This window comes from Pieris napi, chromosome 4 (genome assembly GCF_905475465.1).
Source record: "Pieris napi chromosome 4, ilPieNapi1.2, whole genome shotgun sequence".
Lineage (NCBI taxonomy): Eukaryota > Metazoa > Arthropoda > Insecta > Lepidoptera > Pieridae > Pieris > Pieris napi.
In genome coordinates, this window is record NC_062237.1 from 3,471,757 (window position 1) to 3,491,320 (window position 19,564).

The 19,564-nt window shown below is 30.4% G+C and overlaps 1 protein-coding gene across 3 annotated transcripts in view; it reads left to right on the top strand.

Annotated features, from left to right (window-relative positions):
• The first annotated feature begins 2,094 nt into the window (after positions 1-2,094).
• The window catches only part of LOC125049124 (collagen alpha-1(V) chain-like), a 64,210-nt gene continuing 46,740 nt past the window's right edge, over positions 2,095-19,564 (top strand). For all 3 annotated transcript variants that reach the window (XM_047648241.1, XM_047648244.1, XM_047648242.1), the window contains exon 1: positions 2,095-2,236. The gene's annotated coding sequence lies outside the window, so the exon portion shown is untranslated. The remainder of the gene's footprint in view (positions 2,237-19,564) is intronic.

Here is a 19,564-nt window from a genome sequence, read left to right on the forward strand (position 1 = left end):
GCTGTAAGATTACTTTAAAACAAATAATATTAAAGACATTTAGAAAAATGTATCTACAGAAGACTAAACAGTTGGAAAATTGAAATAAAAATATTTGATCTCATCCGTAACTTAACTATAGATTTCAGCTTACAACATATTTTATGAATTACGAAATAATGTGATTCTATCTTAAAGTCTATATATTACAATGCTGAAACTACTACCATATAACTCGTAAAAAATATATCGTTTATACTTAATTGGTCGTCAAACTATATACAAAGGTCCCAAAACTAGACACTCGTAGTTAATGGTACTTAAGCTTCAAACGGGTAATGTGCAGTCACTAAAGTCATGCATTAGTTATTATGACAACGTTGTCACAATGACAGGCGACAAACCAGCTTTGGCGTTAGCGCTGGTTAAGCCGGCTATTGGCAATCTCTGGTATAGTTATCCTTAGTAATCCTAACGTACTTATATTGTTAATGCGTGTATTTTAACATAGAAGTTTAACAAAAATTTCACTATGGTTTTAAAGACAAGTGATCAGCACACACATGTCATAAATTTTTGACATAAGCTGGTTTTTTTGCGATGTTTGTCTTCACAGTGTAAGTGCTAAATTCTTACATTGAAAATTCCATTGCTCACAGTCGTGATATGAATGCATGACTTCCGGGATGAGGGTTGCACGCTTAATACAACTGTATCTTGTAATAATTAGGTTTAGATATAACCAATGAAACTTAACTATCTGTATAGAAAAGTCTTTATCAAATCACTTGAAATTCGTGTAAAATAAATTCCCATGTTTCCAAACGATCAGATATATATTGTGATGGTAGCACCTATACCCAACAAAAATGCATAAATCATGTTATATTAAGATGATATTATTTTTTATCGAGATCAAAAACATAGCTTGTCTGTGGACGGCTTTGAATGATTGAAGTGCCAAATGATCGATTAATTTGACACCTCATGCAGCATCATCAATATGAAAGGACTAATAACCCTGACCAAACATTAGCCTCAAGGATATTTATATCTTAATATATAAATAAATACATATGATAAATGATATTTTCATGAAATTTTTATATGAATATTTTCATATGAAAATATATTATTTAAAACTTCTAGTGCAGTTTTTATAACTTGCCAGGCCTGCTTGCTTACCTTACAAAAACAACAATCATATATTTGAGTAATATTAGTCAAATAAACAAAAATTGATTTTGAAAATTCATAGAACAAATAAACTGAAAATACGCAAAAGATAAACAAGTGATAAAATAATAAAAATATGAGAGCGAGATAATGACAAAGCCAATATTACATAACAGGCTTCTAAAGCTTCTAGCTATATTGAAACCCGACCCAATTGATTCTCGGTAAAGGAAATTTGAAACTGGCTTAACGTTTGATGCAGTCGGAGTTGTCAGTCGGTTAATTGTTTTCGGAAGTGAACTAGGTAATTGAAGCTTTTTAATATCGATCACTTAGATCGCTAACACGAAAATCGTTTTAGCGACGTCTATTGTATTTTGATAAAGGGAGATAGAATAAACCATAAAATCAGTATCGTTGAGTAAATAGTCTTTAAAATATGTTATCGGACCTTCATCGTAATCTTATTCTGTGTGGGTCTTGATTTGTTTTATTTTTGTAACTTTCTTTATTGAGCCTTGTTATAGCCTTATTAACGCTTACAGCGTTAGCTGATATTTGTTAAATATATGAATAATTGGACTATAAAATACAGTACTAATACTTATACTTAATACTAATATAATACTTGACGTGATCATACACATCGAAGTACTAAAAAGTTAATTTAAAAAATACCTTAATGTAATTTAATTTTTAATTGTGATATAATAAAGGCATTATTAGATTCAGTAGAATTTTTAAATATACATATTAGGTTAAAATATATATTTTGTTTAAATTCAAAACATATAAAGGTAAGTGTTGGTAATCTACATGATTGAATAAATTATACAAACATAACGTTAATTAATAGACCAAAAAGTTATCAGTTCCCAAATCTCAGGGAATACTCGGAATCGTAGCAGATTGTAGCATACCGTAGCCAGTACGGTCGCATCGGCGTAGCAGTTCGGACGCGTGCTCTACGACGGTCGCGGTTCACGCCTGAAAATCTGAAACTACGTGTAATATTAATTATAATAGTTGTGTAAATAAAGTGTGTAGTGATTAGTGTGAATTGTTGTGATTATAATCTCAGGTAATTGTGATCGTAAAGTGCTCGTTCTATGTTGAAAACTACTTAAAATGTTTATTTCGTTTCGAAAAACGGTACTCACATCTTAATGGTCTGTTAAGTTTAAGTCGGCTGATTGTCTTCCTTGATTATATTGTTCGTTCGTACTCAGCACACTATATATATTAATTAACATTGTGTTAGGAGAATGATATACTTATTCACATTATGGACATTGTATAATTTAAATATTGAAACTGCTCTCACCTTATACAATTAATAATCACAAACGAACATTCTTAATACTTTATAATAATACGTTTTAGCTTGTTTAAAATTATTTCAGAATAATAATATGATAGCTTAAAAGTTTTTCCGAAATGCAATAAGATTTTGATGCAGATGTTCCATAATAAAATTATAATGAGATTTTAATTAATTTTCATTATTATTTTGGTCACTGGTAATACAGTACATTAACAGTGATATCGATATTTTATAAATAAATTATTATTTATCTTTCAAAAGTGTACTGCAGTATTCATGCGGCTAACTCTCTAAGTCTCGTGTAATTCTGTTAATTTATGTTATATAAGCAAGAAGCGTGATTTTATCTATTTATAATTAAACAAAGGGGACTCTATCCCTGCATAACATGGCTTATGTATCCTTAAAAATAATTTCATATTTAACAGTTACAGCTTAGGCTGCCAGCCTTTAAAAATTAACTTCAAATAATTTACGGATTTAAGATTTAACTGTGTCTGGAATTTAATAACAAGAATTGAAAGCGTAAATAATACGAGTAACAGTAACGTTATAATATCGAAAAAACGAAACTTTAAAAAACAATTATTAAAAATAATAGTTAAATAATATAATTAGTTTTTCAATTTAATTAAAATTGAAAACCATAACAAATTTGGTCTTCAAGATAAACTACCTCTTATTATTTTCACATATAGAACTATTATCAGAATTAAATATTGTAATATACAAAAAAAGGCGATAACAACGATTATAAATAATCGATTCAAAAATAGAAATGTATAAATACATATATTTGAATAACTTATTGTACTTATTTTCAACAATAATAATACATTTTACTCATGAATATAATTGGTGAAAAATAAATATTATTGTTTTACTGAATATTATATGACTGAGAGATTTTGAGAATCCTAAATACAAAATTAATAATATAAAAAAATAATATAATAATAGTAATAATATTTAAATTAATTATTAATTACACCATTAACGGTGGAAGCATTTCCTCGCTGTATTGCAATACTTATTCGTTGAGCGAAGAAAGCAGCAGCTCTGGTGTCACCGGTACTATATACTCGACAACAACTTAAATCTTTAATTAGCGCCTGTCCACTTGAACCCTACGGCCCAAGAGTCTACTCCAAAGGAAACGAAAACGAAGTTGTTAATTTTTCTTTTATTTGTATTTTATATCGTAATGATGATTGATAATATCGATAAGATTGTAAATTTGTAATTTAATAGTAGTAACCAAACCGTGGTTATTTATAATCAAGTGATCTTCTGTACATTTTAAAACAACACTATTATTTTGTGACATTGCAAGTGTTTGGCAATTAATATTATACATTTTCAAATAACAGATTATTATTTATATTCTTATTTTAATTACAATTGAGGGGAATGTCTTATGAAAATTATCTTATCAGCAGTAGAAATCTAAGTCAAAATACAATTTGTCCTTGACTTAGCGCTTAGTCAGCTAACAATTATTTATATTTGTAGGCAAGTAGATGTTTAGCTTTCCCTATCTGAAATATATTGTATTTTTTTTGGTCGACCAGTGAATACCATTTTCCCATCAGACCGATTAAATTTATTTACGGATATAGAAACAAAATTCTGAACAATACAATTCTAAGTATTGCACTCATAAGCACTAGGCTTAACACAATTCATTGACGACTCATTGGTCTAGTGGTTAGTACCCCTGACTGCGAATACATGGGTCCCGGGTTCGATCCCCGGCTGAGACGAACATCGATGTGATGAGCATTTGGTGTTGTGCTTAGGTCTTGGGTGTTTAAATATGTATTTATATGTCTATCTATCTATAATATGTTTGTATATCCGTTGCCTAGTACCCATTACACAAGCTTCACCAGCTTAGCATGGGAATCGGTCAATTGGTGTGAATTGTCTTAAAAAAACAAAATTATACTATGTACACTACTGTAATTTCAGAATACCGGATGTATAAATTCACACATTATTTATACATCCGGTATTCTGAATATATTGTACATGAAAAATCTACGCTGCAAAGTTTTGATGTATTATCTGGTGCAGTTTCACCATTCAGGGTGCAGTGCATCAGTATTCTTCCTTGTGCTAATGTTTGTTTGAGTGCATATTAAATTCTCGTTTTAGAGTTTTATGTTATAACGTTCAACCTTTCAGCTTTTATTTTAAAATCATTCTTTTAGCGTAGATATACATTTGTGATCCATTATGAAGCACGTTTATAATGCTTACAACTAACAAACTGGCATTCTAGCAAATGGATATTTTTATTGATAAATCTGAAATTGGAATGCATTTCATTTATTTTCGAGTAATAAATGCATTTTTCATAACCTTACATACAGCAACATATAACTTTACATACTAAATAAAGTAAATATGTCATCGTCCATTGCCACTATAGATCTTTGCACTATGCTATATTCATTTGATATCCAAGGGATATTTTTACATATAGACAAAAAATGATTATAAAATCCTAACCATCTTACTTTTATTATTAATTAGTGTAATTCAAATGTATAAGCTATGATATACGCACTGAGCGTTTTCTAAGGCAGTTTTTGCCGCGCACTGCTGCCCACTGAAGTATTTCCGAACCAATTCGACTGAGGGTCGTTCAAGAAAACAGCGTACCAACTCTTGAAAGGCAGGCAACGCTCTTGCGAGCCTTCTGGCATTGTGAGTGTCCATGGGCGGCGGTATCACTTAACATCAGGTGAGCCTCCTGCCCGTTTGCCTTCTATTACATTAAAAAAAACCTACAGTATTCAACTATATAAATAGCATACATTTGTTTATTAATTAGGCTTATAAAGTGTAAAAGCCATAAACGGATTAGGTAAGTGGAAATTTCACGCTAAGTTCCGTTTGTAATAAAAAGAATTACGTCATACGCACACATTGGTGTTATAACTTAATATTCCTTTGAAACTGGCCTTAATTCTTATAAAACCTTTTACAGATTAGTGGGGCGGAAAACCTATACCCTGGAGTCGTAAACCTGCAAGTGACTCGGTATTAGGTTTTGCATGCAAGGCATAATGTAATTAAAAACTAGTTCAAACACCTGTAATCAAGTTGTTATACATTGCACGGTTGATGGTCAATTAATATCTATAATATACGGAAGAGTAGGTTTTAAGGTGGTTTTTACGCTTACTAACTAAAAAGTATGACAGAAGAAACAAAGATCTTAGAGTAATACGCCGTAAGTTAACAAAAGGCAAGTGGTTACTTGTGTGAATTAGTGGTGACGGCAGATAGAAATCTATTAGATAGTTTTTGAATATTAATAGTAAAACATTAACAGTCGTGCTTTTAGTTACACATTAAGAGTAAATGGTCATTTAAACCATTGATTATATTTATAAGTTCATAATTGACTTAATTGGAAGCAATATAAATTAGTTATTAATTGATCAGTCAGTGAATTTCATCTAAATTGTACCGCTCGCATTATTAACGGCGAGATTGACTATTTCATATAATTATATGGTCAGCTACGTCTTGTTTTTAAATAATTAAGATTAAAGTTTCATCTTAAAACGACGCTGCGCTTTTTGCGTAGGTGAAGCAAAGCTGTAAAATATACAAGTATCGTTTTACCGAGAGATTTAGTGTTTCTTAATGGTCAATTCAATATGCGAGATTTGAAGACATTATTTGTAGGAAATAGCTCTTAGGCACATCAACGGTAGAGAAATGTGACTCAAAAGAACAACACTGTATAAGTTGTTTCAGGCTAAGAAATCAATTTTTTTTTGATAAACATACTTAACGCTAAACCTCGACTATTAGCTTAGCGTGAGATTCTCAACTCGAACTAAACTCTCATTTTTTCGGATTTCATCATCGGACGTCAAGACAGAATACAGAATACCATCCGTATCATCTTGACGTCCGTCGTTCCACAACTGAGCGTTTCTTAAGGCAATTTCTGCCACGCACCACCATGTGGAACCAGCTGTACAGTGAAGTATATCCGAACCAATTCGACTTCAAGAAAAGAGCATACCAATTCTTTAAAGGCCGGCAGCGCGCTTACAAATGAAAAAATCTGATATAGAAATGGCCCAGTAGTAAGGTACTAATTATTTAAATAAGTCTAGTCTAGTCTAGTCTTAGGGTCCTTCAAGAAAAGAGCGTACCAATTCCTGAAAGGCCGGCAACGCACTTGCGAGCCTTCTGGCATTGTGAGTGTCCATGGGCGGCGGTATCACTTAACATCAGGTGAGCCTCCTGCCCGTTTGCCTCCTATTACATAAAAAAAAAAAAAAAAGTCTAATATGTAGAGAATATCTTAAACAATATGGCATTAAATAACAAAATAAGCTGTTAAAAGTGATAAATTTCTTATCTTGATACAAGAAAGATTTTTACCCACAATTGCTTTATCATCACATTTGTGCTTCATTTTGAAACAATACACGAACTTGGTTAAATTTGTGACCACAAAAAGAGTCCTTAATTATAGTACATAAGAGTTACTTTACGTTGACTATAATTTGTACTCCGGCTTATTCAATTAGGGTCGGCGTTATTACGAGGATCTCAGCAAGGTCAATTTGATTTCTTTCTCCAAAATCTTCAGCAATCTTCTTTAATCTTTATATTAAATTTAGTTTGCGGTTGAGAAGTTTTTCAAGTCCTTATTATTATAGCTCGAAAGTTTACAATGGACATGCTTGTACAAAACTCGAACAAAATTTTCTAAACCGTTCTTAACGTCCCAAGTTTAAGGAAAAAGCTGGGTTTTTCGTATTATTTACGCTATGTATATGGCCATTAGACTGATTTTGACTTATTTGTGAGACTGATTTATTTAATTGCACAGTCTGAGTTCACATAGATTGCATTATTCATAATTTACTATAAAAAGGTTTAGGTTTTATGTTTTCTTGTTTTGTTTATAGTTACGTGATATTTTGTTCTGAGTAATATTTTTATTAATAAGGTCTCTATTGCTTTAGTATTTAGTTACTGTAAGAACAGAAAATAAATGAATTTTTGTACTCACAAATGTGATTTCCTGATTTTAAAAAATATTGTGCAAGTTATATTATGTAGTATTATAGTACGGGAGGTAGCAACGTTTGAAAAAAAAGAATTTTAGGTCAGCTGATTTTGTGATATGTCTTCCTTCTTGCACTTCCGGTTAGAGTCTGGGCAATCTGGCTGGCGGTAGTGGTTGCGTTCATTAGTGCGCATCCTATCTGTCCAGGTAAAAATCCTGGATTTTAAAAGCATTTTAAGAAGCGTAATTTTTAATTTTTCGTTTTTAAATACGTCTACCTGACATACTTTTTTTATTGCCAGACATTTTTCACGTTGCTAACTATGTGCCAGACGCGATTTTAAGTTTTATTTTTATGAAAATTTCAAAGCATTTTAGAATGTCTGTAATTTTAATATTATGTTATTTAAATATAAGGAAAACTGAAAATGAATTTGCCAGACATTAATTCGATTGTTAAGTCTTGAATTAAAATGATAAAGTATTGCAGTATGATGAAGCATTGCATTTTAAGAAGCGTAATTTTTGATTTTTCCTTTTTAAATACGTCTACCTGACATACTTTTTTTATTGCCAGACATTTTGCACGTTGCTAACTATGTGCCAGACGCGATTTTAAGTTTTATTTTTATGAAAATTTCAAAGCATTTTAGAATGTCTGTAATTTTAATATTATGTTATTTAAATATAAGGAAAACTGAAAATGAATTTGCCAGACATTAATTCGATTGTTAAGTCTTGAATTAAAATGATAAAGTATTGCAGTATGATGAAGCATTGCATTTTAAGAAGCGTAATTTTTGATTTTTCCTTTTTAAATACGTCTACCTGACATACTTTTTTTATTGCCAGACATTTTGCACGTTGCTAACTATGTGCCAGACGCGATTTTAAGTTTTATTTTTATGAAAATTTCAAAGCATTTTAGAATGTCTGTAATTTTAATATTATGTTATTTAAATATAAGGAAAACTGAAAATGAATTTGCCAGACATTAATTCGGTTGTTAAGTCTTGAATTAAAATGATAAAGTTTTGCAGTATGATGAAGCATTGCATTTTAAGAAGCGTAATTTTTGATTTTTCCTTTTTAAATACGTCTACCTGACATACTTTTTTTATTGCCAGACATTTTTCACGTTGCTAACTATGTGCCAGACGCGATTTTAAGTCTTATTTTTATAAAAATTTCAAAGCATTTTAGAATGTCTGTAATTTTAATATTATGTTATTTAAATATAAGAAAAACTGAAAATGAATTTGCCAGACATTAATTCGATTGTTAAGTCTTGAATTAAAATGATAAAGTATTGCAGTATGATGAAGCATTGCATTTTAAGAAGCGTAATTTTTGATTTTTCCCTTTTAAATACGTCTACCTGACATACTTTTTTTATTGCCAGACATTTTTCACGTTGCTAACTATGTGCCAGACGCGATTTTAAGTTTTATTTTTATAAAAATTTCAAAGCATTTTAGAATGTCTGTAATTTTAATATTATGTTATTTAAATATAATAAAAACTGAAAATGAATTTGCCAGACATTAATTCGATTGTTAAGTCTTGAATTAAAATGATAAAGTATTGCAGTATGATGAAGCATTGCATTTTAAGAAGCGTAATTTTTGATTTTTCCTTTTTAAATACGTCTACCTGACATACTTTTTTTATTGCCAGACATTTTTCACGTTGCTAACTATGTGCCAGACGCGATTTTAAGTTTTATTTTCATAAAAATTTCAAAGCATTTTAGAATGTCTGTAATTTTAATATTATGTTATTTAAATATAAGGAAAACTGAAAATGAATTTGCCAGACATTAATTCGGTTGTTAAGTCTTGAATTAAAATGATAAAGTATTGCAGTATAATGAAGCATTGCATTTTAAGAAGCGTAATTTTTGATTTTTCCTTTTTAAATACGTCTACCTGACATACTTTTTTTATTGCCAGACATTTTTCACGTTGCTAACTATGTGCCAGACGCGATTTTAAGTTTTATTTTTATAAAAATTTCAAAGCATTTTAGAATGTCTGTAATTTTAATATTATGTTATTTAAATATAATAAAAACTGAAAATGAATTTGCCAGACATTAATTCGATTGTTAAGTCTTGAATTAAAATGATAAAGTATTGCAGTATGATGAAGCATTGCATTTTAAGAAGCGTAATTTTTGATTTTTCCTTTTTAAATACGTCTACCTGACATACTTTTTTTATTGCCAGACATTTTTCACGTTGCTAACTATGTGCCAGACGAGATTTTAAGTTTTATTTTTATGAAAATTTCAAAGCATTTTAGAATGTCTGTAATTTTAATATTATGTTACTTAAATATAAGAAAAACTGAAAATGAATTTGCCAGACATTAATTCGGTTGTTAAGTCTTGAATTAAAATGATAAAGTATTGCAGTATGATGAAGCATTGCATTTTAAGAAGCGTAATTTTTGATTTTTCCTTTTTAAATACGTCTACCTGACATACTTTTTTTATTGCCAGACATTTTTCCCATTGTTAACTATGTGCCAGACGCGATTTTAAGTTTTATTTTTATGAAAATTTCAAAGCATTTTAGAATGTCTGTAATTTTAATATTATGTTATTTAAATATAAGAAAAACTGAAAATGAATTTGCCAGACATTAATTCGATTGTTAAGTCTTGAATTAAAATGATAAAGTATTGCAGTATGATGAAGCATTGCATTTTAAGAAGCGTAATTTTTGATTTTTCCCTTTTAAATACGTCTACCTGACATACTTTTTTTATTGCCAGACATTTTTCACGTTGCTAACTATGTGCCAGACGCGATTTTAAGTTTTATTTTTATAAAAATTTCAAAGCATTTTAGAATGTCTGTAATTTTAATATTATGTTATTTAAATATAATAAAAACTGAAAATGAATTTGCCAGACATTAATTCGATTGTTAAGTCTTGAATTAAAATGATAAAGTATTGCAGTATGATGAAGCATTGCATTTTAAGAAGCGTAATTTTTGATTTTTCCTTTTTAAATACGTCTACCTGACATACTTTTTTTATTGCCAGACATTTTTCACGTTGCTAACTATGTGCCAGACGCGATTTTAAGTTTTATTTTCATAAAAATTTCAAAGCATTTTAGAATGTCTGTAATTTTAATATTATGTTATTTAAATATAAGGAAAACTGAAAATGAATTTGCCAGACATTAATTCGGTTGTTAAGTCTTGAATTAAAATGATAAAGTATTGCAGTATAATGAAGCATTGCATTTTAAGAAGCGTAATTTTTGATTTTTCCTTTTTAAATACGTCTACCTGACATACTTTTTTTATTGCCAGACATTTTTCACGTTGCTAACTATGTGCCAGACGCGATTTTAAGTTTTATTTTTATAAAAATTTCAAAGCATTTTAGAATGTCTGTAATTTTAATATTATGTTATTTAAATATAATAAAAACTGAAAATGAATTTGCCAGACATTAATTCGATTGTTAAGTCTTGAATTAAAATGATAAAGTATTGCAGTATGATGAAGCATTGCATTTTAAGAAGCGTAATTTTTGATTTTTCCTTTTTAAATACGTCTACCTGACATACTTTTTTTATTGCCAGACATTTTTCACGTTGCTAACTATGTGCCAGACGAGATTTTAAGTTTTATTTTTATGAAAATTTCAAAGCATTTTAGAATGTCTGTAATTTTAATATTATGTTACTTAAATATAAGAAAAACTGAAAATGAATTTGCCAGACATTAATTCGGTTGTTAAGTCTTGAATTAAAATGATAAAGTATTGCAGTATGATGAAGCATTGCATTTTAAGAAGCGTAATTTTTGATTTTTCCTTTTTAAATACGTCTACCTGACATACTTTTTTTATTGCCAGACATTTTTCCCATTGTTAACTATGTGCCAGACGCGATTTTAAGTTTTATTTTTATGAAAATTTCAAAGCATTTTAGAATGTCTGTAATTTTAATATTATGTTATTTAAATATAAGGAAAACTGAAAATGAATTTGCCAGACATTAATTCGGTTGTTAAGTCTTGAATTAAAATGATAAAGTATTGCAGTATGATGAAGCATTGCATTTTAAGAAGCGTAATTTTTGATTTTTCCTTTTTAAATACGTCTACCTGACATACTTTTTTTATTGCCAGAAAATTTTCACGTTGCTAACTATGTACCAGACGCGATTTTTAGTTTTTTTTTATAAAAATTTCAAAGCATTTTAGAATGTCTGTAATTTTAATATTATGTTATTTAAATATAAGAAAAACTGAAAATGAATTTGCCAGACATTAATTCGATTGTTAAGCCTTGAATTAAAATGTAAAAGTCATGAAAAGTATTGCAGTATAATGCTTGTAGTACGAGCATAAAAAGGAATATAAAATTTGATTAAAATTAATAATCAACACTTTATTTAAATTGTCCTAATTACTAAATGTAAGTTATGAATAATTAATATTAAGTTTTCAAGTTTTTTTAGCGTATAGTGACGTCACAAAAAAGAGGCATCTTCATAATCATCATCATCATCGTCGCTGTCTTTGTCGGTGTCATTCATATCATCTTCTTGGGAACTTTCGTTATCTTCTAAAACTATATCTCTATCTCTTAACAATCGAATTAATGTCTGGCAAATTCATTTTCAGTTTTTATTATATTTAAATAACATAATATTAAAATTACAGACATTCTAAAATGCTTTGAAATTTTTATAAAAATAAAACTTAAAATCGCGTCTGGCACATAGTTAGCAACGTGAAAAATGTCTGGCAATAAAAAAAGTATGTCAGGTAGACGTATTTAAAAAGGAAAAATCAAAAATTACGCTTCTTAAAATGCAATGCTTCATTATACTGCAATACTTTATCATTTTAATTCAAGACTTAACAATCGAATTAATGTCTGGCAAATTCATTTTCAGTCTTTATTATATTTAAATAACATAATATTAAAATTACAGACATTCTAAAATGCTTTGAAATTTTCATAAAAATAAAACTTAAAATCGCGTCTGGCACATAGTTAGCAACGTGCAAAATGTCTGGCAATAAAAAAAGTATGTCAGGTAGACATATTTAAAAAGGAAAAATCAAAAATTACGCTTCTTAAAATGCAATGCTTCATCATACTGCAATACTTTATCATTTTAATTCAAGACTTAACAACCGAATTAATGTCTGGCAAATTCATTTTCAGTTTTCCTTATATTTAAATAACATAATATTAAAATTACAGACATTCTAAAATGCTTTGAAATTTTCATAAAAATAAAACTTAAAATCGCGTCTGGCACATAGTTAGCAACGTGAAAAATGTCTGGCAATAAAAAAAGTATGTCAGGTAGACGTATTTAAAAACGAAAAATTAAAAATTACGCTTCTTAAAATGCTTTTAAAATCCAGGATTTTTACCTGGACAGATAGGATGCGCACTAATGAACGCAACCACTACCGCCAGCCAGATTGCCCAGACTCTAACCGGAAGTGCAAGAAGGAAGACATATCACAAAATCAGCTGACCTGAAATTCTTTCTCGAAAACGTTGCTACCTCCCGTACTATTAATGGATATCTTGTAACATCCTAAACCCCAATAGTTGTTTCAGGTATTTTGCCAGGAATCTAATCAAGAATCTCCGGCATTCACCTTTAACCACAAACCACTTTTAACCCGATTTATGAAGGCGGGTACTACCTCTATATATCTATAGGATTGTAACTTTTAAATATTCACATATATCATGATATGCCTAGTAGCATATATAGTTATAAAAGCGCCTCACGTGTAGTCTGAATATTACGTCAGCTTGAAAGATTTTTTCTCCAGAAATGTCTTAGGGTAACGATAGTAGCTAACATTGTGGTTAAGCACGTTTCCTACACTACCCATGTACTACATGATCATCCATTTGAAACCACACTTGTGTAGATTTGTCTGCTTGTACACAAGTGTAGCTTGCGCGGTAAAGGGAAAAATTGTGAAGAAAGAGAAAGATGTAAAAAATGTATTGACGTCAAGCTCTGATGTTGATAAAACTACTTGCGTAAAAAATAAGAGACGTCACGGTAAAGAAAATCTCCTACATTTGTACAATTCTAACCCATTAAGAAGAAAATACAAGGTTTTATCGGAAATAAAGTTCTATTCGTTGCATTTCTAGTACAAACAAAACCGCTAGATGCATAACATGAACTCGTTAAGGAAAACCGCTCTAGAATGTAAAGTACTTTGTTAAATCGTTTGTCGTTCTTCAATAGGCTTCCTTAACCGATATAATTGAACTAACCATTTGTGAAGTACTAAGCGGGCTATGGTCGCATAGATTTGTAAACTAACGTTATAGGTATTATTGGTATTATTTCACACCATCAAACTTTACAATAGTTTCGTCAAGGGTATACGACAATACATTTGAGCTATAATGTATTGTCGTATACCTTAACGCTTTGTAATTTTATATATTTTTCTTCTCAAACTATGTATGTTTCTGCCGTTTGATACTAAATACGCCCACGGAGTGTCTCATGAGTTTATTATACACAGATCTATCCATGCTATTAGAATACTTATATTCGATTTGATGAAGATTTTGGTGTTCTTACCCACGTTTGTTAGAAATATTTGATCCATGATTGAGAGTGTCAGAAAGTGAGAGGAGAGTCAAAAAGAAAAGCGACATTACTCGCACATTAAACGTTTCTATATATGCAAATCCATGAAGATAAAATATGGTGTCGTGACGGCGTGTGTCAGGCATAGGAGGCTGATCACCTTGCCTATTAGATTGACAAATTATCATGCAACAGATACAGAAATCTGAGGCCCAGAAAAAATGCTTGTAGCACCACTGATTTATTTTATTTTATATATAATTTTCGTTTCGTTCGTTTTAAGTAACATTATCTAAGCAAAGCCAAAGTATTTCAAGGTTCAAACGCTTCAAAGATCAAATCAGGGACAAAAAATCGTTCGCGTCACTCGAATTACATTTGCATCGATCAGACCGAAATCGTCCTTAGAATATACATAGTTGGAATAGTTTGTACGAATCTGACTCCGCTGATCGGATCTTGTGATAAAAAGTAAATTATTACCCAATGTTGACCGGCTTCGACAATATAAGGGCATCGATTGAAACCATACGTTTCTGTTCGAGATATACATACTATTTATACTTATATTATACTCCAAGGAGCTTTTAGTTTTAATTCGATCATTTCAAAGTATTTTTGACAAAAAGAACATTTACGAATAGTAACATTAAAATAAAAAATAAAAAATTACGTGAGTACAAAGTACACATGTCAGAAGTGAAACTTCTTTGGCAAACTAATTTTTAACTCTTGTTCATATTTATACAAATCTACAACTTTAGATTAGATGTATGTACGAATTTAATTGTCATTAAAATATTAAAAGTGTCAAAATTAATACATATTACACATTTAATTTTTTAAATTTATTTCTTCTATAATTAAAACACGTGGCATTTTAATTTACAATAAATTATTTTGAGATTTCAATAAATTATTTTGCATAAAATATAAAATAGTCGTACTAATATTTCTAAAAATTCTCTTTACAAAATTTTAATTTTAAAAATAGAATTTATATAAGGTAATTCTTAAGGTAAGCTAATGGTAGGGGAGCCCACGATGCTAAATGGGGATTTACTCGAGCGTCGTAGAGACCTATTGGGATGCAAAGCTTAGATAAAAAGAAGAAAAAAATGTTATATGATAAATTCCTTTTCATCGGTGGGGGAAGCGGCTATAGATAGTTAAATATGTAAAAAAAAACTGTTGCATGGACATCCTCGAGCGCGTCAGATATTGATAGCATCTATGCCCTACGTATTTTTAATAATGTACGTATGTTAATCTGATCGTTTGCATGATGCGGGTGGTTGTATTTAAGGGTTGAAAATTAAAAAAAAAATTTTTTATCGAGCGCGTCAGATTTTCTAAGGGAGTGTTAAGTGCACCAAAAAAAAGCTCTCATTCACTAATCTGACGATTTCGATGGGACGCAAACCCACAGCCATTTTCTTAATTTGCAAAAAAAAATCGCAATTTTGAAATACTCAAGCGCGTCAGATTAAGATATATGTGGTTCATCTTTATGTTCTAAACGTACTGTCTCATAATCTGACGATTATCTAGAGGGATTCGCCTGATCTGACAAAAAAAAAATAGAAAAACGGTTCACCTAAAGGGCCATCCCTGCAACTTCCCGCTAATTCCATTCCTGGGCGCTTAAAATTGATATTTTGAGCTCGCTGAGTTCAAAGAAATAACATTTCTATGCATTTGAGCTCTCCAAGCTCGAAAGTCTGATAGAAGTTTCATAGAACACTATTTTTGGAATTTTCAAACCGCAATAACTTTTGAATGGATCAAGCAATTTTCACGCGGTTGGCGGCATTCGACGCAGTTTTATCATCCTCATAAGTCATTTTGCAATTTTAATTGATCGAACCACAAATTTTGGAGTAATCCCGAAAAAGCACTTTTTCGGGTTTCTTTCGTGTACGATATCTCTCGAACGAATCAACCGCTTTTGACCAGCTTGGTGGCGATCGACGTGGTTTTTTAAGCTCAAAGGCGGATTAGTTTTTGAAGTTGATCGATAAAGAAACCACTTAAAAAAAAATATTTCTTATTTTTTTAAGATTTTTCAAAATTTCTCAAAATCTATCGGTCCGAATCGGTTCAAATTCACAGGAAATGTAATTTTGAGGGAAATATTTAGAACGCCGTTTAGTAGATTCCGATCGGTTTAAGGAAATGTAGGCATCACGCAGCTGCACGCATTTAACTTTATCGACGAATTTTTGTTATTTCGGCTTGCGGAAATCGTCAGATTATATATTTTTCATTATTCTTGAATTATTTCCTTCAAAATAAAAAAAAAATTAGCTACGCTCGAGAATGTCGAGATGACGTTTTTTTTTTACAACTTTGTTGCCCTCCCCTTTTTTTCCGTCACTCTCAAATTGTCAGATTAGTGGAATATACACTTTTTAGGATGTAATTAACTCACCCTACCTTAATCTGACGCGCTCGGGAATTTCTGATGGTCATTTTTTTTTTACTAAACTGATCCTGTCTCCTTCACGTGCGGCCTTATATATGGGCCTCATATTTTGTGGAGGTACTTAACCGGGTACAAGGTATCCCCCTATATATTAATCTGCCGCGCTTTAGTAAATCCCGAAATCCCCTCTTGGGCTCCCCTACCATAATATCTTCTCACTCTCTCTCAATCGGTCTTAATTGCTCTCTCCCTTTTCTTCGACAAAAACGCTGCACATCTTCGTGACGTTCCGTAAAAATTTTAGACCTAAAGAAGTTTCACTTACGCGGCCTAATGGCTGCTAATCCTGAAAATGTCTTCCAGTAAATGCAAAACAATTATTAATAAAACTTAAATATACTACAGACAACCGATAAACTTACCAAGAATGGGGAGATAACAACACAAATATAAAAAAACAACATTATTAACGACCGGATAGGACTCCTGATTACTGTTGGTTAGTATTTTTGTTAATAGAAAGTGGTTTTGTTTCCGCTATATAACATATAACATCACGCTACGAATAAATCACGTCCGTGAAACCACAGGCCACATTGTTATATCATATTATAATCCTTTTATATTCAAACGATTTACCAAAATATAACATAAACCATAACTTAAAGCCAAAAGTCACACTTCTAAAACGGCTGTACCGTTACTAAGTGAGTGCTCTATTGTAATGGCTGTATTTTTACTACACAATATCCACCGTGGTAACAAACAGATCTTTCAGAGTCCACACAACGCCCTCCGTTTCGTGTTCTTCATTTTACTTCTTCAACGGTTATAAACGCGAAATTATTACATTATCTACATGTTAATATGTAATAAATTCACATTTATTTCTGTTAAAAAAAATAATACTTAAATATAAATACAACGAAAAATAATATGAAACAAAGAAAATTTAGTTATATAGAACCTACATATTCTCCACTTTTAAGTGGCGAATTGCCTGTCTTGATAGCAATTGAATATGAAATATACAATTATTATTATTTAGTACAAAATAAACTGAAATAAAGTATTGAATTGAATAAAATAATAGTGTTGGCCGGTTCTAATTACAACTTTGCAACAATAGTTTTTTTTTCGATAATCTACCGAAAAATCGACGACGCGTGTCAGACACAAAAGACTGGACCTCTGCATGTCTTTAATAATCAAAGTCTAAACTTTGATTATTAAAGACATGCGAGTAAATATTGTATTATTGTAAAATATAGACAAAAATATTTTAGATATTTCTAACCCGAATATTAGACTAAAATTAAGCAGGAATTATAATAATAACTAATAAAGAGAATATTACCCTTAAAATCTGAACAATTGCAAAGCTTCTCAAACATTTTCATGTCTCAAAAAAACCCGCCAATAAATTTGTATTTATGAATAATAAATAGTTAATAGTTAACTTATGAAAATCGTTAATCTTACAAATTCTTGGAAAATACCCTAAAATGTTTCTTCGAACGTAGACATTCTAATATCACATTATTATCATAATATATTGACATCTCTTCTAATAATTTGATATTTACATAATAGCCCATGTTACTTATTTTATTAAAATCCGTATATATTTTTGTTTTTTTAATTTATTTTCATAATCTTCAATACATATTACAGTTAAAAATTTATAAGTTTGGTTGATCTTATCGCTTCCAATATTTCCAAGATAATTAAACAAATAGAAGCAAAGATATAAAAGACACAAACCATACATTGGGAAGCATTCTTTTGAAAAATGAACGTTTAAAGACGAAAGTAATAGTTTGTCTTTTCCGAGCATTTTGTTTTCTCGACAATGGCAATCCTAGAGCTCAGTTAAACAATACGTCATCATTCATTTCTTATAAGAAAAGAAAATGAGCCAGCCCCACCTGAACGCTACGCCATTGCTACGGCGTAGACACGAACGTTGCGATAAAAAAGGCGGCAAAAACGCTTGCGCCTAATGTCGGTATTAGAACTAGGGTAGGCAAACTTTTATCTTTTATATATTTTTATCTTTTTACATCCTGTTGTTACGGTAACTGTAGTGTCAAGTTGCAATCGTTTTTATTTTTAAATAATCTATTTGCTAACGCAGTATATATATATAAAGGTTGCTTAAAGATTGTTTTTATTTTATATTGTATATATTTGTTAAAATTTAAATTCTGACGGCTCATTGGTCTAGTGGTTAGTACCCATGACTGCGAATCCATGGGTCCCGGGTTCGATGCCCGGCTGAGACAATTGATGTGTGTGAATGTGATGAGCATTTGGTGTTGTGCTTAGGTCTTGGGTGTTTAAATATGTATTTATATGTCTATCTATCTATAATATGTATGTATATCCGTTGCCTAGTACCCATAACACAAGCTTCACCAGCTTAACATGGGACTCGGTCAATTGGTGTGAATTGTAAAAAAAAAAATAAAAAAAAAATAAGGCAGCCTTTTGTGATAAAATTCTACGAAGAGTAAATTTAGATTAAGTATGCATTTCTCAGTTAACATTAAATTCATTTCCGGTTTTTTAAAATGCAGTATTTTTTGGAAGCAGCAACCCTAAATAAGAGACTAAGATAAACGATTCACTCTAGTTTCCCCTTTTGATAACGAAACACGGAAACAATACGCTCATATTCGGTTGCTAAAATTCAGATCGCGATTCGGCAAAATTTTGGTTCTTTCAGAATCACTGTTGCAGAACTTTACTGCAGCGTCCATTTTGGCATCACGTACTTATACTGTATGTACCGTACGAGGCTTTCAAAATTGTATATCAGTCTTGTTTATCGGTTAAATTTTTGAGACATGTATATAATAATAATATTTCACACACAGATTTTTTAGAATTTGATTTATCGTTATAGAAGTTTTAATAATAAATACTTTAATACTATAAAGACAGATATAACTTGATACTTATAATAAAAAAATAATATACATTGAAATAAATAACTA